Source organism: Anomalospiza imberbis, chromosome 13, assembly GCF_031753505.1.
Source record: "Anomalospiza imberbis isolate Cuckoo-Finch-1a 21T00152 chromosome 13, ASM3175350v1, whole genome shotgun sequence".
Lineage (NCBI taxonomy): Eukaryota > Metazoa > Chordata > Aves > Passeriformes > Viduidae > Anomalospiza > Anomalospiza imberbis.
In genome coordinates, this window is record NC_089693.1 from 2,923,033 (window position 1) to 2,950,817 (window position 27,785).

General features: G+C 45.4%; 1 protein-coding gene and 1 long non-coding RNA gene across 2 annotated transcripts in view; one reads left to right on the forward strand and one right to left on the reverse strand.

Annotated features, from left to right (window-relative positions):
- CHSY1 (chondroitin sulfate synthase 1) overlaps positions 1–27,785 on the forward strand; it is a 75,369-nt gene that overhangs the window by 30,715 nt on the left and 16,869 nt on the right. The window lies entirely within an intron of this gene.
- On the reverse strand, positions 9,359–13,331 carry LOC137481723 (uncharacterized). The gene is made up of 2 exons (XR_011003618.1): positions 12,834–13,331; positions 9,359–9,474 (listed from the first exon to the last, which is right to left on the reverse strand). It is a non-coding gene; the product is annotated as an uncharacterized lncRNA (long non-coding RNA).

A 27,785-nucleotide genomic window follows, 5' to 3' on the forward strand; every position in this document is an offset into this window, starting at 1 on the left:
ACGTGAAAGCACTTTAAAAAAGGTTACTGTTTCGTACTTGATGGTGGCAATTAATGAAGCCTCATGGCATTCAGGATTATTTTTGGTATCAGGTAAAGAAATCTGGCATCTGGCTGTGTGTGTTTCAGTATTATCAGCCTTAAGCTAATGCAAGAGCTTCTGAGATGCTGGTGGTTTTCTCTTTTTGGTTTGGGAGAAAACATTACTTGGACACAACAGACCAAAGGGACCCTCCTGTGTTAGGAAATTCTCAGGAATGCCAGGTCAGTGGCTTCAGTTCTTACCTGGCCGCTGGGCTTGGGCAGGTTTCTCAAGCAGTGTTTGGACAGTTGCCCAAACCCAGCACCAAGTTGTGTGAGCAGGTGCTGTCTATTGGTTTTCACCAACAGATCTTGTGCTTTCCTCCTCCTCCTCCATGCCCTGGAAACGCGAACTGTTCAGTGGAAAACCTCCCTGACCAGACTGAGGTGTTAAATATTTTTGTCAGCTGAACTTTCAATTCATACATGGGGCTGGGTTGCTTTTAATGACAGTGCCTCGTCTCGTTTCTCTCCTCTTCCATCCCTTTTAATTCTTTGTCCTTTACAGCACTCCAAAGGGCACTGCAGCAGAAAGGGAACACCTGAACAATGCAACATGCAGCCAAGAGCTTTTTATATTTAAAATGCTTTCTTAAAAAGATTTTGCCTGGGGCTAGGCGTGTGCAGGTGGGAAATGTGGAAAGACACGTCTGCTTTTTCTACTGATGTCTAAAGGTTTGAGGGCATTTGTGGGGTTGTTTGTTCTTCTGGTGATCAATAATAGTGATGGATTGGGGTTTCTGGCTCTTGGAATTTTTGCTAGGTTTGTGTTTCTCCTCCCTCCTGAAGGAGAACTTTCCATGCTTTGAATAGAGTCACACGGCTGGTTAATTTGTGCCTAATGGCATTGATGGGTTTGACTGGTTAATCTGTGCCAACAGTGCTGGGTTTTGGACTGGTTAATCTGTGCCTAACTACAGTGCTGGATTTTTGGGCTGGTTAATTTGTGCCTAATGGCATTGATGGGTTTGACTGGTTAATCTGTGCCAACAGTGCTGGGTTTGGGACTGGTTAATCTGTGCCTAACTACAGTGCTGGATTTTTGGGCTGGTTAATTTGTGCCTAATGGCATTGATGGGTTTGACTGGTTAATCTGTGCCTCATTGCAGTGCTGGGTTTTGACCCGTGTGTTTGGTTGGAAAACCCCAGCTGGTCTCAGCACTGGGGCTTGGGCTGCTCCTGAACCTGAGAAGCCTTTCCACTTATCCCAAAGTGGTGATGGATCTGACCTGCTGAACCAATCTAACCTGAAATGGAGGCTTATTAAAATCTAGACACTTCTTAAGCACTGGCATGGCCAAGAGAGTAGAGCACTTGCACTTGGCACTTTCACCCAGGCTCCCTGAACTTTTTTCATTTGTTCAAAATGTGATTTCATGGGTATGTATCAGTATTTAGTTTTAACCCAGCAGCTTTAATTAGGCTTTTAACAGAGACAAATGCACTCCTGTAGTAGTTTATTAACTTTCCAAGGGTTTTGTAGACACTTGGATGTCACTTACCTCAGAAGGTGAAGAGTGTGTCTTTGTGGAATCCTTTTTACCTCTGATATTCAAATTGTCTTATCTTGCCCTTGAAGCTGTAGGTAGAAGTTAGGCTGGTGTTCATTCCAACCCTGCACTGCTCATTCTGTTTGTGTTGTGGGTTTTTCTTCCGTATAGAAAGGGAGGATTTGGTAGTTCATCATAGCTGTTAAATTGAGGTTGTGGAAGTAAATATTAAAATTAAAGGACTTTTTAGATGAGAAACAGTTTTGAAAAGTGAACAGTTTAGGAGTTGTTTCCTAAAAACTTGTTGTTAATAATGATTTTTGTAGTTGGGACATGATATTCTTATAGTATTACCTTGATAATGTTCTCCTTTTTCCTTTGCCTGCAGCCTTTAAAATAAATACTATTACATTATTAGGGAAACTTAAATAGCAAAAAACTCACCTAAATTTTACTAATAATTGCAATTCCATACATTTTAAAAATTCTGGAGTTTTAAGGACAGAATGAAGTTACTCTGTGTCCTTAATCCTTTTTCCTACTCAGAATTACGGCTCCCACAACAGAATCAGACATGAAAAAGGGATTTTTGCAGCAGGGCTTTGCCTTTGCTGTCTCTTAAGCACAAAGATAAACATGTTTATGCTTGAACATGACGACCTATGGAAAATAATTGTTGATCAGATTAAATCCATTGAGAGGGAGTTTGCCTTCCTGTGCTTGCTGGGTGTTCATCTGCCCGGGGCGGTGAGGCTGTGCCACAAGAGCTGCTGCTTCATTTCCACTCAGCAGCCACTCAGAGCATCCAACAAGTTTGGACAGCAGACAAAAGACAGGCCTGCAAGAGTCCCTTCTGCATGTCAGACTTTGACAAGTTTGTGTGTTTTAAGAAGCTGGAAGTAATAGAGGCTGAGCAGAAGAGGCTTCCCAATACCTTTAGGAAGAACCATGTGTGGCTTTTTTTAATGCTGCTAGATTATTTTGTTGGTTTTGTTGTTGTTGTCTGTCTTGGCTGATTTTTTTTTTCCTGTGAAAAAATGGATTTTTATTTTCACCTCTTTTTCTTTCAATCCAGGCATTCAGGAAACCTGAAATTGAAATTGGCTTGTATTGATGGCTAGATAGAGCTGAGAAGCAGACAACTGGAATTTCTCTCTCAGAAAGCAAGTATTCAGTTAAATAAGTAAATCCCCCTATGACAATTTAATCCTAAACTGAGCACAGAGTCTCATGCAATGAAACAAATGTCCCCAATATTAGGGAGGACTCTCAGAAGCCTCGTTTAACTGCTGGAAATAAAGACATGTTAACGTGCTGCTCATTCCATAAATATTTCCCAGTTGTAAGCCATAATGGGCAAACACATTACCTTTCACCACGGTGGTGATTAAGAACGGCAGGATTGCTAAAGCATCAGCATACAAAACTCCTAGAATGTGCACCCACGCGTGGTGGTGTCTTTCCTCTGTCCTTAACTTCTGCCACAGCTGGACTGCAAAGCTCAGGGGAGCAAAGCCTGATGCTGAGTCTCTGTAGGGTCAAGCTTAAGGGAATCACTTATTCCCTGCCTGGACTCCGTATTTTGGAAGGGTCTGTGCTTTACAGATTGCGTCTGCAAGCCCACCACGTTAGAGGATAAGGTGTGATGGAAGGATGTGTATTTCCTTGGGTTGATTTCATCTGGTTTTTGTCAGTCTGTAGCCCCGTTTCCTCTGTGTGTCCCTTCCAGGTGGACATGTTTGTGCCTCACCTTTTGCCTTGTACTCTCTCTGCTCTGCCTGGACTTGCCTGCTGCGTGTCACCTCGCTTTTGGCTTGTTAAGTTTAGAGGTCAGAGAGAGGTTGGGTTTTTTGTTGGATTTTGTTGTTGTTTGCGTTTTCTTGGCTGCTTTTTTCTTTTGGTGTTGTTACCAAGCCTCATGGCTTCTCCTCTGGGGTAAGAGAGTGCTTTGGCCATCCCAAGACTATAAATTATAAACAGAATTGTCTTTAACTTGCAGATTTTGAGCAAATCTTTCTTGGAGTAGCGCTGGAGGTGGTGATTAGAGCCGAGCTTGGTTGTCTGTTGAGTGTGAAGTTCTCACAGCTGTCTGGCAGAGCTGTTTGCTTGCTGCAAAGCCTTCTTGTACAGTTGGCTCAGGTTCTATGGTAATAAAGTATCTCTTCTGACAAGTTATTTTTCTGTTTTCCTTTCCTTTTAATTTTTTTAAAATTAGTTTTATTTCACCCTTTACTGACTCTTGCACGTGGTGTCAGGTCCTGCCTCCACGACAATAAAATAGAGCTTTTCTTTTTGGCAGTGGGCATTTCTGACTTCTCCCCAAATCTCCTAGGGCAGGGACATTGTGCTTGGTTAGAGGCAGCTCTGCCCAATCTGTAATACCACTTAAACAGGCTGTCATCTGGCTTATTAAATGCATGGGAAAGCAGTTTCTTGTACCTGTCCAGTTTCCATTTCCAATTTCCATTCCATGGAATGGACATTTCCCATAAGTCATGCAGGAATTTTATGACAAAACCTTACCTAGAGCCTATTTTGGACAATGAATCTTGTCTTTTAGTTTGCCTCTTTGTAAGGGATTGTTCCTAAAATGCTGAAGACGCTCATTTAAATTCATCCCAGAAGTTCTGCGTGCTGAAGAAATTCCAGTTTATTCCAGACAGTTATCAGGAGGAGACTCTGGAAACAGAAATGTTCGTAATTGGATACGTGCACAGAGATCCCTGCAGGGTGTGTGTTTCGAACTCTCTTGTCTCTGCTGTTAATAACAGCCCAAAAGGCCTCAGGCATCTATTTAAGGCTTTTTTTACTAAGGGGTGCAGTGAAAAATATATATAATTTAATACAGTATTAAAATGCAAGTCACATGCAAAATTGACCTTACTTATTTAAGGTACTGTTAGCCTGTAAGTCCTCCTATTTGGTCTTGGTTTTGGTCTTGGTTTTCAGGGAGGGATGGAAGCAGCTGATGTTTAAAATACCTCTTTAATTCATGCCTGTCTTGCAGGCGTTTGACAGTGCTGAGTCTCCCTGCAGATGGTCTTCACCTGGCACAGGTTTCAGTGCTGCTGGAAGGGCTCCTCGCAGCGCTGCCCCAGCCCCTGCTGCAGGCTGAGTGCAGTGAGAGGAGCCTCAGAGGTGCTCTCAGAGCTGCAGCTTTGCCTTTTGCAGGGCTGGACTGAGCTCTGTGCTCCGGGCTGGCCTTTGGGCACAGGCTGAGTGCCCAACCACCGCCCAACGCCGGGCAGCCTCTCCAGGTCTCCTTGGAATCACAGCCAGCTGCTTGGCAGGGACATCAAACCCTTCTGAGAACTGCATGGGTGTGAGGCGAGACACAGGGATGGGCACAGCTCTGGCTTTTCCTTCCCTGTCCCTCACTGTGGTCTCTGCTCCTTCAGCAAGGAAAGCGAGGAGCCAGTTGTCACAGTGCTGATGTTTTCTTGCAGCTTGAGCTGTCCAGCCGTGCCTCACTGTTGGAGAGGATCCTCTGGCAGCAGCAGCATTTGCTTTTTTTTTTTTTTTTTTGGGTAGGGTGGCCAAATTCTGGGAGTAATAGGCCATCAGGGTGTATCTGTATTCCTGCCTGTCTTTGGTGGTGCTGTCTATAATGCGAAACTGTCCCAGAATTTATCAAACCATGGAAGAGACACATCTGGTGGCACCTTTTAGAAGCCTTCCAGTTCCTAAAGGGGACTGCAGGAAGGCTGGAGAGGGAGTTGTGGCTAGGACATGGGGGAATGACTTTAAGCTGGAGGAGGGCAGAGTTAAGTTAGATGTTCAAAAGAAATTTGTTACCGTGAGGGTGGTGAGGCTCTGGTGCCCAGAGAAGCTGTGGCTGCCCCATCCCTGGAAGTGTCAAAGGCCAGGTTGCACAGGGCTTGGAGCAACCTGGGGTAGTGGAAGGTGTCCCTGCCCATGGCAGGGGGTGGGATGGGATGATCTTAAGGGTCCCTCCCAACCCAAACCAGTCTGGGGTTCTCTGGCTGTATTAAACGTGACCTCAGGTGAAGATCCTTCTCATATCCACCAACATCCTTGGTGCAACTCATGGAAGAGCCCCTGGCTGTCCTTGGTGGTGGTTAGGTGACATCATTCCAAATGTCCCCGGTGTCAGACAACTTAAAAGGCTGTGCAATATGTACAGAATGACTCGTTCAGAAGGCCAGAGGGGAAGCTGGGATGTTCCCATCCTGGAGCCACCCCTCGTGGTCCTGCAGTCCACAGGGGCAGGCAGGAATTCCAAAGGCACGTTCCACTGAGGTCGTGTTTCTCCCAGCACGGCTCCAGGGTGGCTTTTTGTGCATTCCCTCTTCCATGCTCTTAGGGATGGCAGCATTTCCAGTGTGTCATGTGCGTGGTGACAGCCTTTGTAAGCACTGCTTCCTCCATCCCAACCTTGCTACGAGGCGACAGAAAAATGACTTTTCCTGTGAAGCTGTTACCAAAATCCCTCAAAATTGCAAGGATAAATAAAACCCTCTAACATTGTCTTTTAATGTTGGCAAGTAAGGCACTGCTTTATTCTTGGCCAGGAGGTGTGTGAATGGCTGACAAAATTCTGGCCTCTACACAGACATGGATACGAAACTTTTTCACCTATTTATACTTCATTAGCAAACAAAGAAATTATTGTTCATTCTTTCTGAATTACATAATTCTCTTTCATTAATTAGTATTCCAATCTTTATTGGTTATTGATTTATTGCTATGTTTATATTAATTAGTCCATAATTTTAGTCCTTTTAGTATCTTTTTTTTTGGTATGGACAGACTGAGACAAGACATACTGAGTCTTTGTCATTATCTTCTTTATCTTCTGGTTGCTGTAAAATGTCTTCTCCTAGGCTTTGCTAATTGAATCATATCGGAGTTAGCTTATCAAAATTTAAAATTTCAGTAATTTTCCCAAGCTGTGTTCCCCCAATAGCAGCTTATGACTTAATGACACAATTTGCTAAATGCTGGCTAAAAGTGATTTAAGACTTTAACGCGGCTGCTTATCGTTAATTAAAATGATTAATTAAAAAGTGTAATAAAGCCATTAAAAAATTTAAAAAGTCATATCACTCCCAATAAAGCCTTTAAAGTCTGGAGGAATAGGCATCCTCCTGGTGTTCCCTGGCTGCTGGGCTGGGAAGAGCAGCACATTGACAGCTTGAGCCTTGTGACATTCCTGGTCCAGGATGTGCTGGTGAAGGACATTAGGCTGCCATTACATTGTGGGGCAGGGAAGCAAAGGTTGGCAAGGGATGACACTGTGCACTTTCCATGCATGGATTTAGGTTTTCTCGTTGTTTAAAGAAAGGATTTGCAATCCTTTTGCTGTGTTCAAGCACGCAGTCCAAAGGTACATTCATCATTTAACGATTTAGTGGTGAAGCCTTGACAGTTTAAATGCACAAGTGAAGGGAATTTAGAGGAGGACCAAATTTTCTAATTTTTTCTAATACTATTTCGTCTGAGCAGAAAGGTTTTCAGGCCAACAGCCCATCTTCAGACTGGAAAAGAAGACTTAGATGTTGAAAGCTTGTCAGTCTCTTTGCTTTCCCAGCCCCTCGGGCTCCTTGTTTGTATCTGCTGGTCTAATAAAAGGTATTACATCTCCTGAAAAATGTTTCCTCGCTAAACATTTAAACACATTGGTTTGGATTTGTCAGAACTGTCTGGACGAATTAGGCAGGTTTCCATAACACTCCTGAACGGCCTTTAAATCATGAAGATGGATTTTTGGGAATGCTGTCCAACTTTTTTTTAAGTGGGTGGTAAAGTAGTATGGACAGTACAGAGGCCTTTAATGTTTCAGTTATTGAAAACTTCTCATTTTGAAGTCTAGCTAGTGTCTATTTAAACACTAGTCCTGCAGCAGATGTTTGCTTTGCTTTTCTTCCTGCTAATCCAGCCAGACTTCTTGGTTCCTGGAGCCTCTGCTGCATCATAACCTCATTTACCTGCAGCTCTCATTATGCATTTCTGCAGCAGTCTTTGCTTTATTTAGTGCTGTTGTCAAATCAACCCATCAAACTCTTTCTTTTCCACGAGAAACTGCACATTCCTGTCTTTGGGAAGCACTGAGATGTACCCGTAGCCAGCAGCTCCTGATCCTCCATAGCCACAGTTATTCTCTTTCTTCACAAGGGGCTGTGCCCTGATGAGCAGACTCAATAATTGCTCCAGAACAAACAGCTCAATAAAACAGCCCCAGGGACAGACTGAAAAGGGCTGGGGCTGCTGTGGCTCTGCTGTCTGTGGGGTGAAGGGCTGTGCTGTGCTGGGGTGACCATCCTCTCCTTCAAAATGTGAAATGTTCACGTTCTGGGCTATTGGGTTTTTAGTGTTACCTGGGAAAACTTACTTTTGATCACTGTTTGTCAAATACTTTCTGCAAGTGAACCTAGAAGTTCTTGCTGCTTTAAGGATCATGGAACCATCCACGTTCCTGTTTCAGATTCTGACCTTTAAAACAAAAAGCATCTGGTCATACCCACCGCACTCAGGCAAAGAGGAACGTGGAAAGGTTGGTGCAGCCCTGGGTTTGTTCCCTTCCAAAACTGTGCTGCAGGAGAATTAAAGGCACTGTGAGGAGCTGTTCTTGCTCCTGCTGCACTCCTTTTTGGTATTAACAAGCAATCTTTGTCAAAGTGACAGTGTACCAGAATCCGTGGTGCATGAGGCAGCTCAGCTGCCTTTTTTTCTTTAAATTACATTTTTTTTAACCTGCTGAATGAAGACCTGTATTAGCTAGGGTCAGGCTACCCGGTGCTTGTGAAGATCTGGCTTTTCAAGCACTCAGTGTTCTGCTTTTCAGTGGCATTGCTGACATTACTGCATTTTGAAATTATTTTGGGTCCTTGGCAGCCCATTGACAGATCTCACTTTTTTTTTCTTAAAGTGGGTAGTTCCAGGCTCACAGATAATGGTTCCTGTGGGTGTCTGCAGTGCAGGGCGGTGTGAAAGCAGGGCCTGAGTGGGAAGGTGTGAGAAAAACACTTTCTTCTTGGAGTAAAGCTGTACCTGGGAGCTGAGCCGAGGCATTTCAAGTCAGCCTGAGTGTTGCTGTCCCACCATAAGGCAAAAACACCCCATGACTGCAGCAAGTTGCAGTGTTTGAAGAAGCTGAAGGCATCTGATTTATCTCGTGCTGCTCATCCAGGCTTCTTTAGAGGCTTCCAGCAGTAGGTTTGTCCTTGAAATGACATTTTTGCAAGAGTTGGGTTTGATTGTAATTCTTCAGTACTCAGTTGATTTGTTCAGCCCCCAAACCTTAAAGGAGCACTCTTAAAATTGGCAGTTAACATTTCTGTTGGTCTCTGTCCCATTGTCTTCCCATTCCACACAAGCTTGCAAGTTAAATATGTAGGGTTTATAAACTTAGCCAGGATCTCTGAGGAAAATAGGAGTTGGTAGACTGAATTCAGTGTATCTTTCTGAAGGTAGGAAATCACAGCTCTCCAAAAGGTGCTCCTTCCTCTTTGGCATCTAAGAGCTGGGAGATTTTTCATGGGAACATGAGAACAAGGCCCTTTGGAGTGTGCAGTCTTTCCTCTGAAATCATCTTGTGTCTTTTGGAGGAGAACAGAGGACTTAGTCTTCACTTTCTGAACCTCTTGACCCAGAGCAATTTGACCTCTCCTGCTGCCTGCAGTGTCCAGTTGTGATGCCGTGGGGCTGGGGTGTCACCACGGGAGCCTGGTGGCAGTTCCCTGCTACAGAGGCAGTTTTTCTTTCTGCCTGGATGGCTTTTTTATTTTTTGAGTCCCTGAACTTTGAAGGAAGGAGTGACTGTAGGAGTTCAGTGGAAATGGCAAATTTAATGGTTTCTAAAACTAGCAAGCATCTTATTTCTTCACATCCTACCCTCTGTGGAGGTTTCCTGCTGGTACTGTTGATGACATTTATAGCTGTTGCTAACAGAGAAAGGGGAGAGAAAAAAAAAAAGAGACTTGTTATTTTTGCTGTCATAGATGTACTCAGGACATCAGCTTTAGGAAATTGGAACTGGAGAACTCTCTTATTAGCTATTACTCTTCCTGTCCTTTCCATGCATGCTCCCCCAAACTTGTTTGCAGTATTCTGCAGCCATGAGGCCTTGAAGAATTTGATTATTCACTTTACCACAGCAACTGATTTACATGCACTTTCCTCCATAAGAGCTAAAAATCCTATTTCTTTCCTTGAGCAAGCTGCTTTCACATCTCAAAGCCACCATACAACTCCAGGATTCAGATTGTTTCAAACATGCCAGGAAAAATGAGACATTCACCTTCTGTTGTAAATTGAAGGGAATAAGGTCTTCTGCTCCCTGGCCTGGTCTTTAATATCCAAATGGCTGCTAATAGGATTTTTCCACTTCTGAGCTGTCTGTGCGGAGACCAGGAGCTCTGTGCTCTTCCCCCACATGGGAGATATTCCAAATGTTTAAAATGGTTTGAGAATGAATCTAGAAGAAGCCTTGTAACAGACCGGTAGAGCAGGGAATGTAATGTTTAGAAATGCAGCATTTGGTGCACAGTGGGTTTTTTTTTATAAAAACAACACAAAAGACTGAGGAAAATTGGCAGGGAAAAGGAGACTGAAGATCACAGTTCCTGCATGGAGTGGTGTTGAAATCTGCAGGCTTTCTTGAAATAATGAGTTTTTAAAGAGAGACCTACTCCAGACCCTCACTTTCCTGTTCTCTGTACCTCTTACATGACCTGTGTTTTTATTATATTTGCCATGTCACAGCACTTACACAGGATTTTGTTCTATTTTTTCTATTTTCTCTTCTTTATTTTCTGTTTCTATTGAAAGCAGTCGTAGAATCATGGACTGGGTTGAACTGGAAAGGACTTTAAAGCTCATCTCATTCCATCCCCTGCCATGGCAGGGACACATTCCGCTGTCCCAGGCTGCTCCAGTCCCCATCCAGCCTGGCCTTGGGCACTGCCAGGGATCCAGGGGCAGCCACAGCTGCTCTGGGCACCCTGTGCCAGGACCTCCCCACCCTCATAGGGAACAATTCCTTCCCAATATCCCATCATTTTTGGGGCTGCTTGAGGTTTGCCCAGCTTTTGCTTCAAGAGGTGCTGCTCAGGCTTGCTGTCAAGCATGATCTGCAGGGGATGTCTGATATTTTAAAAATATTTTTAAGATCTGGTCTGACACCATCCTCCTTTTTCACGTCCGTGGTGCTGCACTTTGCCATCACTAAGAGCAACGCTGCAGAATTTGGAAAGAAATCTTTTCTTCCTGCCTCATTGCCTCGTAGTTTGCATGGTTTGGTTAAGAAAACCATGTTTTGTTGTGTTGCTGGTGTGTATATCCAAGAAGCTGTAAAGAAAGGAGTTCAGTTCTGGACGCTTGTGAAATCTAGGTAGGTTTGGCTACTCGCCTGAGAAGATGTCATGGGGAAGGAAGTGGTTCTGGTTTTGAGCTCACCCTCTCACCCAGACATCACAATTTCCTTAGGTGTCTCAAGCTTACTTTTTTTTTTTCTTTTCCTCAAATTAGAATTAGTGCATTGCAAGGGCAAATTGCTGCTTTCCCCTCATCGTGTCTTCCAGAGCCCTTGCTTTGTTCATGCTTTAAATATTAATATAAGGATTAATTCCTATGGTAACATCATGAAAGTCATCCTTTGGTAATTACTAAAGGTAACACTTCTAGTTTTCTCACTGTGCTGCTCCTGAACCTCTCCCTAATCCCCTTTGACTCAGACTGAAGATTGCTACTGAGACCCTACCACGATGAAAAGGAGGGAGGAAGGAGTGACCCAGCTTTAAAATTTGGTTCTTGCCAGTTTTCAGCCCAAATCATTCCAGCACGACAAAGGAGGAATGATCTCTTCTGCTGTGCGGTCACAGAAGAATAAAATTCAGTGTTTGAGCTTTAAATGGATTTGCTGGCGTGCACTTACAAGATGTTAAGGCTTTGACAGAGGCAGCTTTTATGGAAAGGAAAAGGAGAGCTATGGTAGTTTGTTTGGCTTCCCTTCACAATTAGGTTTGGGTAAAATTAACTGGATTTCCCTCCTCCCCTTTTTTAATTTTGTGTACACGTGCAGCAAGAAATCAGATAAGGGGTGTGCGCAATTCAATTTCACCTCTGGGAGAGCAGCTTTTGGCTTGGCTGTACTGGTCAGCTGGTGCTCTGCACTCTGGGTGAAGGAGCTGAGCATCCTTAAAGTGATGGCAGCTTATGATTTTAACTCTTTTGTGCCCAGGAACTGAGATGTCTCAGGAAAGAAATGCTGCTGTGCTGTCCTCTGCATCTCTGGCACCTTTGTCACAGGGGCCAGCACGGTGCTGTGCCCTGTGTGTGTCCTACTTACTGGGGCAACAGAAGGACTGGAATTTTTAATCACAGTAATATAATTTGTCTTGCTTGCAGAGATCAAAAGGTTGTAATCATCTCCAGGAGACAGAATGCAAATTTGAAGTGAGACAATTTTAATGCTGTTTGAGGGTTTTTTTAATGTGCTGTCTCAAGCTTTGATTTGACTGGCCCTCTCTTTGTTACCTTCCAGTTGCCTTTTAAGCCTGCAAACAGTAATTGCTGTGCTAACACTGTCATTACATGTTGTTTCACAGTGTTATTTCCTCCTGTGCTCTTCCTTCAGTGGTTCAAAGCACATTTAATTACGCCAATTACAACGCTAGGCTGAGTTTTTGATCCATATCTGATCTGAACTTTGTACTTTTCCTACCCCAAGGAAAGGACCTTTCAGGTGTCACACTGGTGGCATTTTGTGACAGCTCAATGCAAATGGGTGAGGCTCTGGGCAGACTTGGGGGTTTGCCACGGGCTGCGTGAGTCAGCTGCTTGCGTGTGGATTTTCTGGCTGAGGGAGTGCAAATATGGGCTGGGGTGGGGGGAATTGATGTGAAAGAAGTTTTGTAGCTTTACTGGGTTCACACAGGTCGTAGGGCCCTGACTGACTGGCTGGCGGCAGCACTGCGGACAGGGATGTGGGGTCCTGGTGGGCAAAGAGTTCCATGTGAGATGGCACCGTGTCCTGGCAGAGATGGGGAGCAGCATCCTGGGATGCCTTGGGCAGAGCGTTGCCAGCAGCTCTGAGGGAGGTGACCTTTCTCTCTGCTCAGCCCTGCTGAGGCACACCTGGAGCGCTGGCTCCAGAGCTGGGCTCCCCAGGACAAGAGAGACATAGCCATACTGGAGTCCAGTGACACCCCTTGAGAAGGGTGTGAGGGGACTGGAAGGTCTGAGGTGTGTGCTCAGCCTGGAGTAAGGAGGCTCAGGGGAATCTCGTCAGCACATATAATACCTGGTAGAGTGGTGAAGAAGATGGATCCAGCCTCTTCTCGGTGGTCCTCAGGGGCTGGGGCAGAGGCAGTGGGTCCAAACTGGGATTCAGGGAATTACATTAAACACAGGATAGAAGTTTGTTACTGCAAGGGTGGTCAGTCATGGCAGCCAGGTATCCAGAGAGGCTGTGGAATCCCCATCCTTGGGGACAGTCGCACCCAGCTGAGCAGGGTCCTGAGTCACCAACCCATGTCAGCTGCCCTCCTCTGAGCAGAGTAGGACTTGATGATCTCTCGAGATCCCCGCTGGCCTGATTCATTCTGTTGCACTCGCTGAAGCTTCTGCAATGGCTTTTGGGCTGGCGTTGGCCGTTGGGTAAACCAGTGGAAAACGCAGCCCTTTTGCAATCCTTGTGCAACTGGTGGTTGCCTGTTGGATCTGCCAGTGCAACTCCAGTTGCAATTGCTCACGTGTATCAGAGAAGGAGTCCAAGCTGCTTGCTCATAAAACATTTCAGACTTGGGGCTGTTGGCTGCAAATTGGGCAATGCATTCAAGCTGGGGTTGTGTGTGGTAAACCTCTATCTGTGTAATACAAGGGTAGGGAACCTTTTCATTGCTACTGGCCCAGTAAATGTTTTCAGCACTTTTATCAGGCCACATTTTGATATGCACTTGTTACTGTCTGTATTGTGCTATGCATAATAAACCAGAACAAATAATATGGCTGAGAGCCATATGTTCCCTGCCATTGGCTTACTAGGACAGAGATTTTCAGAAGAGATTGAAACCTTTGCCTTCCTTGTCCTTGCTCAGTCATCCCTACTTATGCCAAGTAAAACTGCTCTTGTTCTGGGGGTTTGTGGTCTTGAGGTGGAGGCTGAGGCCTTAAAAGTTACAGGTCTGCCATTCTTTTAGCTCCATAACACACAATTTTTCCCCATCGGGCATTTTTGTGTTCTGCACTGACACATCTCATCCATGTCAGCACAAGAACACTGAATGTTTGCCGGGGAGAGTCCCCAAACCTGCCTTCATTAATTTTAACTGTTGCCTCAAATGCATTCATATGCAACTAGAGCAGTATCCAGGAGGTCATCCTGCCATCCAGGCAAAATTACAGCCTGCAGTAAATAGGGCTGATTGTGGGAACTGCCTTTCTTGTAAGAAGACATCAAGATAGCAAACAGCTTGATGGGTGACTTTCCTTTTTGGCCTCCCGCAGTGCTTTAAAATCCTGGGTGGCCACTTGCACTGTCAGCATCTTCCTTTTATAAGAAAAAGAAGGGGTAAAAAGAACTTTAAACAACTGTTGGTTCAAGGAGTCATAAATGAGAACAAAGCACTTGCATGGAGACGTGGACCTGGTGCATAGGAGCCCTCAGCATGACATCCTGCTGGCCCTGGGGTGAGCTGGAAGTGAAAACACATCCCTTTGGGACACACTCTGGAGCAGCACACTCGCTGCCCTGTGCTGGGCTGGCACTGGGATTTTGCCTTCAGTGCTCAATCATTCCCAGCAGAGTCCCCTCCCTGGAAGGCAGGGTGGGTGCCAGGGGCCAGGGCTGCAGACCTGCAGCTCCCAGCACAGCCTGCCTGGAGCTGAGCCCGTCTGAGAGCGTAGGAGAGGCTGCCGGGAAGAACAGAGTGGCATCTCTGCTTGGAGGAGGTGGAGAGGTGTGCCCCTCGCCTCCATCCCTTCTTCATCCTTCCTCTCCAGCTGTTTTGGAAGGGCTGATCCATGACTACCTCTGGGCTTGTAGGATGTCAGCTGAAAGGTGTGGGATGAAGCTGAACCATCCTGGTAATGGATGCAATAATTTTGACTCTGCTTCCTCCCCCACACAGCTTCTCTTGACACATGAATTATTAACCATTTAAAAGGAAAATCCAACCCCCCCACCCCTCCCTTGTTTTAGTTTTGTTTAGTTTCACCTTTCCCAGCAGCTGAACTAGCCCATGAGAGCAAAGGGGCTGAGGTGGTGCCTGGTCCTGGCTGTGCTCCTGGGTGTGAAGAACCATAGAAAGCAGATGGGAGGTGGAACAGCAGATCTTTACATTCCCCTTAAGGTGAACAACTGTTCTGAAAGAAGTCCAGCTCTTTTCCTAAATTAATGCAGAAAATAAGGAAGACCAGGGCTTTGTTTGCCAAATCTGATCATTTCAGTGGTTTTCCAGGATGCCATGCTTTGTCTTCTGTTGATTAAATGCCTATTTATAGGGAGAAAAAAAAGCCATTATGGATTAAACTGCCCTGCTTTTTCTCTGATTACATAAATACCAATACGTATAGAGTCTAAAAGTAAAAATGTTCCAAACGGAACTGTTTATAACCCTTAGGCTTTAAATATATTTAATACCCTTACAGTTAGTTTTAAGCAAGAAACAGCACTGGTTCAGGGCAAGGCATTTGCTAGTATTGTCATGTTGCTTTTGCATCTTTAGTGGCTGCCCACCAATAAACTTAACATCATCTACACCTTCAAGGCAGGAAAATGCTGTTACCCAGATTTTTTTTGCATTTATCTGTGTGCATATCTATCACTTCTTAAATAAGGAAAGCAGATGACAGGAGAAATGCTTCAATCTGGTGTCACAGATACCGCTAGGGATTTAATGTGTGTGTGTGTAATGTTGGAAGCCTGGCCAGCAGGATGAGGGAATTTCATACCACCTATGTTTGATACTGGTGAGATACATCTGAAATAGTATCCCCTCTGCTCCAAAAGGTCATGGAGAAACTGCAGAGGGTTTAGCAGAAGATGGCCAGAGAGCCATGAGCCACAGGAGCCCTCCAAGGACAAGGTGAGGGAGCTGGCCTTGCTTTCTCTGGTGAAGGAGCTGCAGAGTCATCTAGGGGCCACCTGCAACTCTTTGAGGGGCAGATATGAACGTAATGGAACCAAACTCTTTGTGAGTTTGGGCCACATCATGAAGCTCATGGGGTTCAAGCCTGTGCCAGTAGCCCCACTTCCATCAGGAGCCTTCAGAGGTCCTTTGTGATCAGAGCTTCATTAATCCAGTGAGGAGCTTGCTCAGACCTCAGGGGCAGAATGTGCAACAGCTGTCTACCACTGTGGTCTGGAAGCAAACAAAACCTGATCTGGCAAGCCTGAATGTGGCTTTGTTCTGATGTCTTCTGAGTGACTAATGCCGTGAGGAGGTGGGAGGGAGGCACGGACAGGGAACATCTGGGTTGTCACTGTGAGGCCAAGTCGCCCACAACGCCGGCGTTGGGTTTGGCCACTTGCACCTCCTTAATGTGACTCGGGTTGTGGTGGGCTAACGTTGCATTTTGTTAAAGGCTGAATTGTGGTGAGCCTTTTGGGGTTGGGTAGGGTGGATCTTCTCATTCTGATCTGGAAGAATGTCACTCAGGAGCCATTGTGTAAGCGGCTGAAGCAAGACACATTTTCTGGGCTCGTCTGCAGTGGGGACAGCTTTAGGATGTTGTTGTCTGTGTTGGAATTTTTAGGCAGGAGGTGGTGAGGAAGTGAAGCAGATCTTGTTGTCACATGCAGCATAGACAGTCCATTGCAGTCCTGGCAAGAATTCCTGCCTCATGAGTGATCCTCAGTTCTACCCTCCGTGCTGCTACTGGGCAAAGTCTCCTGTGTGTGTCAGGTTTTTAGGTTGACTCCCAGGAACATTTCTCAGCACACAGCAATGCACGTGGTCAAGAAAGCGTCTGCTAAGGATGTGGTTTTGCCCTGTCACAATATTGCTTGAGGCAAAATAGTTTCATTTAGGGTTTATCAGCTGATGTCAAGATATCTGGGCTCTGGCTGCTTTCAGGGATCAGCTGCACCTCATTAAGATAGACTGACAGCTCCTTCTCCCCTTCTGGCTTGTGGGGTAAACTCTTCCCTCACAGGATATGACAAATTTACATTGACTCAGTGTGATTCTGTCATACTCTGTGGGAAGCAGTGGGCCCAGAACAGATACTGCTTCTCTTGAGATTTTCCAGCAAAGATGTGTAAATCTCTTTTGTCACATTTCCCTCGCTTGCTGTGGCCGGGGCCGTGTCATCTTGGACTCCCGGCCGTGTCTTGGGTTTCCAATGTGAGACTGATAAGCTCTCTTTAAACTGAGTATTTCTGGGAAAGTAAGAGGATGCAGAGTTAGTGTACATCTTGCATTAATTAAAGGTGAAGTTGTGCTTGAAAATACTCTCTTCAGAGGCACTTTGACTGTAGGAAGGCAGAGCTTGGAGGCTCGCCACGCTGCTTCACTGAGCGGTGGTGGTGAATGTCCACATGCTGTCCAGTCTGGTGCTGATGGCTTAATTTAAGGCTCTGCAAATGCTTGTAAGACCTTCCTGAATGTGAAATAACACAGTGGAGCAACGTTGGCAGTGCTGTTCTGCTTTGGCTTATTTTTGACTGGTTGGCTTAAACTGTCCTATCCACTGTCGTGGCTTTTTATGATTCATTTTTAGAAAGTGCAAGCGTGGAAAGCTGTCTGCCTGGCTTACTTTGCTGATGATGTCCAAGATTTTCAGTAGCTTAGATATGACCACGGTCTTCCTTCCTTCTGTCTGAAGGATGGCCGCCAGATTGAGGAGTAGCATCATCCCACTGACGCACATCCAGGGAAATCCGGGAGCTGTCTGCTGGAACAGCTGCTGGCTTTTTTTTTTTTTTTTTTTTTTCTCTTTTTCTTTTTTTTTAGAGGAAACCAGAAAAAAAAAATTAGAAAAACAAAAATCCCAGGACAAAATTGAGCAAGAGTGTGCGATATTTGAGCCCCCGGTGCACAGACTGATTGTCTCCACCGCCGCCGGAATCAGACATTTGATAAGCAAGTTGGAGCAGCACTTGGGAATTTTGAATAGGGTTTGAGATGTCCTAGTTTGTAAGGAGTCTTCTCAGGGTTGTGCCTGTGGGCAAATTATTCAGAATAATGATTATTCAGAATTTGAAACTTGCAAATCAGGGAGGAAGGGGAGGGTATGTACCAAGGAGCTGAATTTTTTATTATTTTTAAGTGGAAAAATTCAAGTCAGCATGCTTTTAATTGCACATGGTGCATTTTAATGTGTTTCCATCAGCTCATGTTGCTGGTGAGAGTTATGTCCATGCAGAGAATCCTCTTTATCTTACCACTTTGTCCAGAATAAGGGCTTGAGTGGCTGATCTAGTTCCTGTTAAAATCCCTTCGCTGTGTTTCTGAGGAGCAGCCAGGCAGCAGAAAGCCCAGAAGGATGTGAGAGCAGCAGTGAGAGCCTTTGCAGTGCTGGGCTGAGGGATGTCAGTGCTGCAGGGTTTGTGAAGTGAGTGATTAAATCAGCCACCTAGCACTGGACTTGCTACAAACAGAAAAGAAAAGTCACTCCCTTCTCCTTAACCTCTTATTTCTGTCTCCTGCATCAGCCCTGCTTAATTATTGCTAATGAGTATCAGGGAATTCAAATGAGAGAATTTCACAGAGTCTGTAATGAAGTCAGCAGTTGGACAATAGAGGAATAAAATCTCTAATTACCCCGGCTGGGAGCTCAGCTGTGGCAGTATGGCTGTGTGTTCAGCAGTGTTCCATTTAAGATTACGTGTCCTTCTGGACAGAGCTTTAGCTTAACTGGCTCTGTGGGAGGTGACAGGAATCAAGCCAGAATCCTATAGTATGCAGAATAAGTCATGCTAGGAATTGCACATGCAGCTTCTGTTTTAAAGGGGCATTTTGTGAAGCATTTTGAGGATGGAGATGTTTGAATTGGTGGTCAGCGAGGCAGTGACGTAGCAGGGAATGTCACTAGGGTGATGGTAGAGACACGTATGTAAAACATGGCAAGCCTGTGAAATACAGCTTGCAGCTGTGTTCTAGCATGTGTGGTTTGAAAGGTTTATGGTTCTGGAAGCTGCATCTCTGCACTTCTTCCAGTAAAAACTCACTCAGGTGAGTAGTCTAGACAGAGGTGATGGAGGATTTCCCTCTGAACAGGAACCCAGGAGAAGCTGGAAGCTGGAGTGAGTCTAATGGGAGAGGACAGGGCTTGGGACTCTTTTTGCTTATTTCTTTCTTTGTTTTTTATACTGTAGCTAGCCAGCAGTCCATCCAAAAACAGTTGGCTGTATTAATTCTCCCTAAGTGAAAGCTTTACATGGGTGTAACTCTTTCTTTTCTTTGGCAGCCAAAGCATTTTTATTTCCAAAACCAGAAAAGTCTGGGTTTTTTTTCTTTTGGTGCCACTTCTAGGTAATGGAGCTTCAGCTAACCCAGCACTTACCAACATTTTAAATTAAATTGAAAAGAAAAACTGGGGGAAAAGGGACACAAGTGCAAACTGGGAAAGTGGGACAAGGGCAGAGCTGCAGCTGGCTGCTCAGATGGATAGCATGGAAAGGGCATGACATAGTGGGGGATGTCATAATGTTTGAGAAAAAAACATGTTTTAAAGCTTCCAAGGGCAAGCTTTTAATGGAGCACCTATTAACCCCTAAACCTTGTTGCTGCAACATGCTGATCTCCCAGAGATCTCCACAGGGTTAGGAAGGATTATGGCCAGATAGCAATATTGGCATTGGCAGCCATGCTACCACAAAAAATGCACATCAGTTGTGAGCTTTCCTGGGCCCGGCAGTGAGTTAAGTGGGCTTAGGAGTGACCATTCCAGCACAGAGGTGATGCAGTGGAAGTGACCATTCTTGGGAATCCTGCATCCAAGTAGGTCTGGACCTGTCTGCCGCTCAGTGCTGCAGGTGGGACCGTGCTGCTGATCCCAGTGTCTGTCAGGAGATGGGAAGCAGGTTTAGTATCCAGAATCATGGGGTGGGAAGGTTTGGAGGGGACTGCAATGACCGTGCAGTTCCAACCCTGCTGCCATGGGCAGGGACACCTTCCCCTGGACCAGGCTGCTCAAATAGGGGAATAAAGGGGCATGACTGGAGGAGCTGGTTCAGTGGGAGCTCATGTTGGACACAGAGACCCCACAGAAAGCAGAGCTCAGCTGAGGGGTGAGCAGGTGCCTGTCCTGTCACTGCCTGCATGGCCGTGGCACAGGAGGGAAAATCCTTCGTGTGAGCTCTTCCTCGTTCTTCGCCCTTGATTTCTCTCTGGGAGCTTTCCTGGGTCACAGGAGACTTTGATATTAAACCAGCTCTTCAGATCCTCTTTTCTCCTTGCCAGGTGTTGTGGTTTAGCCCCAGCCCCATCCAGCCCCTGGCTCACTCCCCCCTGGGATGGAGGGAGCATGGGAAGAGTCAAAGTGAGAAAACTTGAGGGTTGAGATAAAGGCAGTTCAGTAGGTAAAGCAAAAGCCACGGATGCGCACAAAGCAAACCAAAGGATGCATTCCCCACTTCCCATTGCAGGGAGGTGTTCAGCCATGCCCAGGAAAGCTGGGTTCCATCGTGCCGAACAGTGAATTGAGAGACAAATGCCATTGCTCTGAGAATCCCCTCCTTCTTCCCCCAGCTCTGTGTGCTCAGCATGACTCCATATGGTCTGGAATATCCCTTGGGTCAGTTGAGGTCAGCTGTCCCAGCTGTGTCCCCTCCCAGCACCCTGTGCCCCCCCAGCCCCTTTGCTGGTGGGATGAGGAGCAGAGTGGTCTTTGACTCTCTTAAAAGCACTTCTCAATAGCTGAAACACCCCTGTGTTAGCAACACCGATCCAAAACAGCCCCATACCAGCTAGTAGGAAGAAAGCTAACTCTATCCCAGCCCAAACCAGCACACCAGGATGTCTGGCAAGGGATTTTGTCTCCTTTCAGTCATGTTGCTGAGGCTCCTGCATCGAATCTTTCCTGGCATCTTCCTCGCAGCGTAGCTGAAGACATTGCGCAGGTTTATGGATCCCTACCCAGATTTCCAGAAACTGGCAGTCTTCTCCTCAGCTGTGTGGTAAAAAAGCCTGGAGCTGGGAGGCAGAGCCAAACGAGCAGATCTCTTCTGAGCAGCCGTCTGCATCCCGGGGGGGACAGGTTGGTTTAGTCTGTTAAAAATAAGTTTGTGCCAGCTCTGTAGGGAGTGAAACGGCTGGGTGTGCAAGCTCTCACATGGAACAACTCACACAAAATGTGCTTTTTCAACTGCAGCGTCCTGCATTTCTCCTGTCCCCCGATCCAAAAACATCCTCTGGGCTCAGCAGGATGCTTCCTTGTAAAAGAGACCGAGCGTTTGAATGTGACTTCACAGCTACAGGGAGGGAGGTGATGTGGGCTTTGTGTGTTCAGCGTGAAGCTCCTGTGATCTTTTTTGTGTTTTTTATAGTACCTAGAGATTTTTTTTTTCTTTAATGCGGGGATCATTTCCCATCCTTGATGTCTCTGGGAGCTGCAGTGGTTCCCTGCAAGGGCTCAGCTCCTTTTGGAGCTCCTCCTGCGAGGGGTGCTGTGTGTGGTCGGCGGGTCTGAGATCTGGGAGCTGAAGGAAGTGGAGTTTGTGTTTGGGAGTTGAAATACTTGAGGAGAAGTAATTGCCCATAATCTGAGAGCAGATCTAGCTATGCAGAGGACAGCTCATCACCATGTTCACAGTAACGGGCTTGTGAACGGAAATGGAGCTGATGGATGTTTTCTAATTATTCCCTTGTGGTGCAAATGTTAGAGAGCCAGCTTGAAATCTCTGCCCAGAATTCAGAGCCTTAATTTGTTTGACCTTTCCCTTGCTGCAGACACCAGGCTCTGTGAATTGCAGTCATCTTCATTAATTTCTCTATTGTTCTGGGGATGCAAATGAGAGTGTTCTTCTGCAGATACCGTGTGGAAGGTGGAGATACAGAGCTTGGTGATGGGCAGCACTTCTGTGTGCTTGAGGGGGATGCTGAGCCCTGCCTTAGTGGAGGGTGATCTTCTAGACAGGTTGAGGGACGTCCTGGCTGCCTGGAGCTGGACTTCTGTTTAAATCCACTGATCCACTGGTGCCCTTCCCTTGTCTTTCTTAGAAATAACCAGCTATAGCCTTTGTAGACATCCATTTTGACAAAGAATGGTACATTTCAGATAACCTATCTCAAGGATGTCTAATGCTGCAGTATCATCCCCTTGGCTTGAAAATATTATTCCAACTAATCAGCCTAAAACCCCTTTGAAAGCACATGTGTGTTTTCCACTAGTTTATCAGGGAGACCTTTTAGGCTGGTTTGCTCTCATGTTTTAATGACCAAAAGATAGAGCTGCCAGGCATCTGCTGGTTCAGATGGATGTCCTGGTACCAAATGTGTGTGTCTGTGAATCACCAGTGGGTGCAGCAGTAATTTTTGGTAAGTAGGAGGCAGACAAAATTGCTGGTTATGATTTGAAGTCTTGCCCACAGCAGAGCAAGCAAAAGGGATGAATTAGAGACAGGAATAGTAGCACAGCCTTTTTTTCTTTTTGTGTGCAGGAAACCTCAGAGCATATAATAAACTATTGCCATTTTGATTACCAAAAAAGAAAAAAAAACTACCCCAAAAAACTGAAAGCAAAGATAAAATAAGAAAAACCTCAAGCTTAATGGGTTTGCCAGTAATAAAAATAAAGCCCAGAACAAAAGGCTCAGAGTGGTTTTTTTATATCTTGTATTCAGTGTGCTGGATTGAAAAGAAATTGGCAAAAGTGTACTTTTAAAGTCCCCACCTCACTTGCAGTTTCTCCCAGGAGGAGGAGTTGCCTTCGTGGCAGCCAGCAGGAACAGTGGCGAGTATGGGAAAAGACATAATTAGGATAACATTAATTGTTCTTATCAGAGGATTTATTTTACAACAGCCCTTTAATTCAGGCTGCCCCACCAGAGTTCAGTGCTCTCTGCAGTGATGTCTCTGTTAGTCCTGGGAGCTGGGCCTGGCTGGGGACTCTCCCAAATCCAGAGCTGCTTTTTTGACTTCAGTGAACAAAGAGCCATTAAATTACACAAACACAAAGCTCCTTCGGGCTGCTCTGCCCGGTGGGACTTGTTTGAATCCTTATAAATACATTGAACTGACGTTAGCACTTTAAGTAAAGCCTTTCATGTCCTTTCTATATAACGAGTATAGCCTTGGCCACAGCCAGTAATCTGCTTCCTTCTCTCATCCCTTCCCTCCCCTTCCCCCTGGTTCTGAACCTGCTGCTTCTCATTTAGGGAGGCTCATCCTGCTGTCTGCTGAGCTTCCCCACATCTCAGCACAGCTGAGGCCTCGTGTGCTCCTGGCAGCTCTTCTGACCGGGGAAGAAATTGGTACAGGACACCGGTTTCCTCTGGACACAAATCAGGCTGCATTTTAAAGACAATTTGCTGAGTTTTGGTGCACTGCACTGATACATTTTCTCACTGTCTCAGTGAGCCCAAAAAATCATTTGTTCCTTTTCCTCTTGCTGTGGGTGTGGGAACATAGCACCTTCCTAGCACTGCTGGGATGTGGTGGGGCATGGGGAAGAAGCTAAAAATCTGAGTCAGCATTCCCTCTCTGCTGCTCTTTTAGACTCAAACCAGGAGTTTTTCGGAGTCCAAGAGGATCCAGCTGTCCTGCACAGCAAAGTGCCTTTCAGGGATATCTGGCCCAGCTGCTGTGCTCCACCCAGGGTAATAGTCTAAGCAAAGCAAAACGCTGCTTAATCCCAAGTCACTTTTTGTGCCCACAGCTTAACTTGGACTTCCTGCTCTCCAGTTCTTATCCTTCAGGGCTGAGGCTTGGATTGCTCCAAACCAGTGTCATTACCCGAGTGGCATAAAATGTGCAGCCGGACTAGCCAGGAGGAATCTTGTGTCCCTGCAGGTCCACGTTGATGGGGAGGCTGATTCCTGGCAGGGTTTGGGGGCTGGCTTAGCACAGGGCTTGACAATGGATTTTCCACGAGGTGCAGCACACGGCAGTGCCCGGAGCCGGCTGCGCCCGGCCGTTCCTCGTTAGGAATTTGGATGCTGTGGCTGGCAGAGGCAGCCGCGCTGCGGATCCACCGCGGCTCTGAGTCCGCTGTTCCTGCCCAAAAATTGGAGCACGAGCGATTGGAAAGGCAGGCAGTGCTTGCATTTGGAGCTGTAGCTTGTAGAGCACTCGGTCGTGTCCCCCCCTGGACTTTGCTCGTTTGATCTCGCGTGCTTCACGGGCTGTTCAGTTTCTCCCAGGTGTGTCCGTATTAACTCAGGAATTTCAGCCTAATCCAATTTTGCTCCAGAGGGATGAGGTTAATTCCTGGTTGTCTCCACAGAGGGATGATTGATTAGGGCAGAGATGCTTAAGTGGTCCTAGGAGAGAGGCATATCCCACACTGCAGTAGGAGAGGCTCTGGGGGAAGGATTTAGTCTCCCATCTGCCCTGGGATAGGAATTGTTCCTGACACCAGCTCTGGTGACCTACAGTGACCTTCACCATGGATAATAAACCAGATCTCTTCAAAAAAAGTCTGTATCTTACTTGGGACTTGGTCTGCTGGGAGATGCTGAGAACTTCTCAGAGCAAAGCCCCCATGTCCCCTTGGCCTTCTCCGCTCATATCTTTTGCTACCAGAACTACATTTAACACCAAACCTTCCCTGATCCTGGTGGAATCTTCTGAAGCTCTGAAATAAAAGTTCATTAATACAGGACTATGAGTGGCAGGGACAAGTGGAGAAAGATAAAGACACTTGTGTAAGGTAATGAGCTGTATGGATAATTTAGGGGTTGTGGTCCAGACAGGATGGTTGGTCACATGTAAAGCAAGTAGGACGCTCTGTGCAACAGCTTCCAGAATCTTTATTTTAAATGTATCCAATTTTTTAAATAGGCTTTAGTCTGATTTTTAGGTCAGAGCATTTGGGCAGTAGTGTATAATCTTGCCCACTTTTTTCATTTGGGTGAAGCTGTTCAAAAGTTCAGCCACTTTGATAGTGTGGTGTCCTTGTTTTCAGCTCTTGGATCTTCTTACACCTTTAAATTAATATGGAAGCTTATTTCCATATTGTCAGATAGTAACTACACACACCTAGTGGTCAAATTTAGACTTTCTAAGTGACTTTCCTTCCTTGTTACTCCTGCTTTATCTATCATAAACCCTCCAATGGGCAGTGAATGTAGTGACCATTCTTTTCTGTGCCAGGCACTGAAGTAAATGTTGGTCTGTAGAACGTGATTTTGGAATCTGCTTTGAATGGAAGTAGCTGTCAACAGCTCCTATTTCAGTTCTTGTTAGAGTTTTTGTATTGACTGTTTTGTCATCTGCCACTGCTGTCCCTCACGTAGCAGAGGCTGGTTCTGCTCTCCAGGCCTGTTCTGAGGTAGAGAAAGTGGCACATTTCTACTGCTGAGTCAATGGAACAGTGACACACAGCAGCATTGCTCTGACATGTGGTCCAGAGAGCATTTCAAATGGAATAAATCCTGCAATCCTGTTAAAACCATGCCAAAACACTTTTCAGACTGGGTAAATATTAACGGCAGGCTGACATGAGTTTCTTGTGGATTGTCATCTCTAGCTTTAGCGACCTTGGGCAGGAGGATCTCTGAGGGGTTTCTAAGCCAAAATCTGTGAGGCTCTTTCTCTCCTTAGTGGGGGAAGGAACTGATGGTCAGATCTCCAAATGATGTTTAATATGTTCCCTTTTTAAGCCATTGATCCAGGAACAGAAAGTCCATGTTCCCAGATCTTTTAGAAGAGTCACTCTTACAGGATAAGGTTGCCAAGTGTTCCAGAACTTTAATTATCAGGCTGTAATTCCATCTGCGACCTTAATAGAGACGATGTCGTGAGTGGTGATCTGCTTTCGTCCTCCTTTTGCATACCATGGGCTGATACATGAATGTTTGCATTTTTTGCATTCTTAATTTTTAGGTTTTTCTCTTAAAACGAGAAGAGAGACTGCATGAAAGTCAAAAGAAGTACAGTCAGTCGTCAATGCAGTCGAGGTAGAATTTGCACAACTGCCAAAATGAGGCTCAGATATTTTACTGGGTGACACAAAATAAATGTTTAATTCATAGTGCATAACACTTTAAATAAATATCACTTGGCCACCCTCTAATGAGGATATGCTTGACCATTGACACCTCGTATTCTGGCTGTAGTCTCTCTCACTTGTTTTTATGGCAGACTGTACATGGTTTAGAAAAAAACAACATTCAAAATACAATTCATTCAATCTTGTCTAAAATGGGTCTTCAGTTTTGTAACATCATGTTTGAAACCCTGCATTTAAATTGCTGCTTGCAGACAACCTTCAGGATGCAAACTGAGTTTAAAACTGAGTTTTGTGGAGCAGTAAACTGCAATGTCATATACTAGGTGATGGCAGCATATAGCTACTGTCTACTTTCGACTAAAGACCTAAAAATTTCTCCTCCATTTTGCCTTCTTGAGAGACATTTGCTTATTCCCTGCATCCCATGCCATTCTGGACCCACCTGCATGCTGGTTTCCTAGAAGTTTAGCCTGTGCTTGACGAGGGGAGCAGTCAGTTTGTGAGCCTGGCTGCATAAAGGAAGCAGAGGTTTGGTTAGTGATTATTCTTTCTCATGGCTTTTTGTTGCATAACCAGAGCTGTTTCTTGGACAAACAAGCCAGAGAGTGAAGAGGAAGGGAGAAATGTCTGGGAATAATGGAACAGCTGGATGAGGCTCCCCCTGCTCCTGGTTGTAACAGGTGGGAGAGCAAAGGGAGTAGAAGGAACACATAACCACAGCCATTGTAAATATGGATTTCCTAGGTAAACAGGGATTTGTGGAGCACAAACCTCAGCCACTGCAGTGAGTTATTTGTTGCAGGTGTAGCAAGTCCCTTCTGCTCTCTCCACAGCTGCTGTTTCTCACCAGGCTTGTGTCTTTTTCCTAAGAGCTGAGCATCTCTGATTTGGGGCAGCCTTAGTTGTTAAGGTGTTATCACATTAGCACTGTGCTGTTCCTTCTGGGAAGGTAGGAAGTTAGGGTTAAATGAAGGTAGGGACTTAGGGTAATGAAGGTAGAAAATAAGGGTTAAATGAAGGTAGGGACTTAGGGTAATGAAGGTAGAAAATAAGGGTTAAATGAAGGTAGGAAGAATTTAGGGTTAAATGAAGGTAGGAAGAATTTAGGGTTAAATGAAGGTAGGGACTTAGGGTAACGAAGGTAGAAAATAAGGGTTAAATGAAGGTAGGAAGTTAGGGTTAAATGAAGGTAGGAAGAATTTAGGGTTAAATGAAGGCAGCTGAGGGAGAGGCAGCTCTTGCCCACCGCCAAGTGCTCGTAGGGCTGTGGGCTCCGGCAGCTTCTCAAAGCAGCTCCCCCCTGGTTTATGTCAGCAGTGAGACCCAGTTGGTGCTGATGAACCTTTGGCTATTTCAGTTTTGCTGAGGAGGGCTTGGCAGGAGATCACACACCTCTCCCAGCATCTTCCCAGAGTGCCTCAGCAAAGGGGCTGCAGCTCTTCCACGAGGTTCTTGGATGGAAAGAGCTGCCTGTTCTGCTGAGGAAAGCTGCTCCAGAAGCTCACTAGCACCACTCTCCTGTCTTCAGGCACGGCTCTTCCTGCTGCTTGTGTTCCTGCCAGGACTCAAACATCAGGGAAACCAGAATGTTTGCACTGTGAGCTAATCTACTCTTTAAAGATGTTAGATAATGTAATAAAATAGCTCAGCGGTGCATTGCAATTACCTTTCACATTTCGTCATGCTTCGAAAATTTTTGTCTTCTGAAACTAGGACTGTATTTTTAGTACAGTGCAATCAAAAATGTCTGGCCAAGAACCTGATATAGTACCTAGGAAAATGGAAATATTCCTTTAAATGTCTTCCAGAGCTGTGGTTTCCGCTGAGTATTAAACTCCATTTGTTATGTCGTGATTACATACTTCGGTCTGGGTGATATATGGCTTGGTTTTATAATTCCATATATATGGACAGTTTGATCTCTTCCTTGTATTTTTAATAACAGAAAGCACAACGTAGACTTTTATTTTAGCATGATGTAAGCATAATTATTTAGTGGGCAAGAGAATCAAGATTACATTCTTTTGCTTGCCACTGAGGCTTACAGATTTATTATTGTTTTGTTATTTCCTTCATGGTTATGGCCAAAAGATCCATGCTATTAAAACCTAAACCATTATGTCAGGGTAATGGTTTC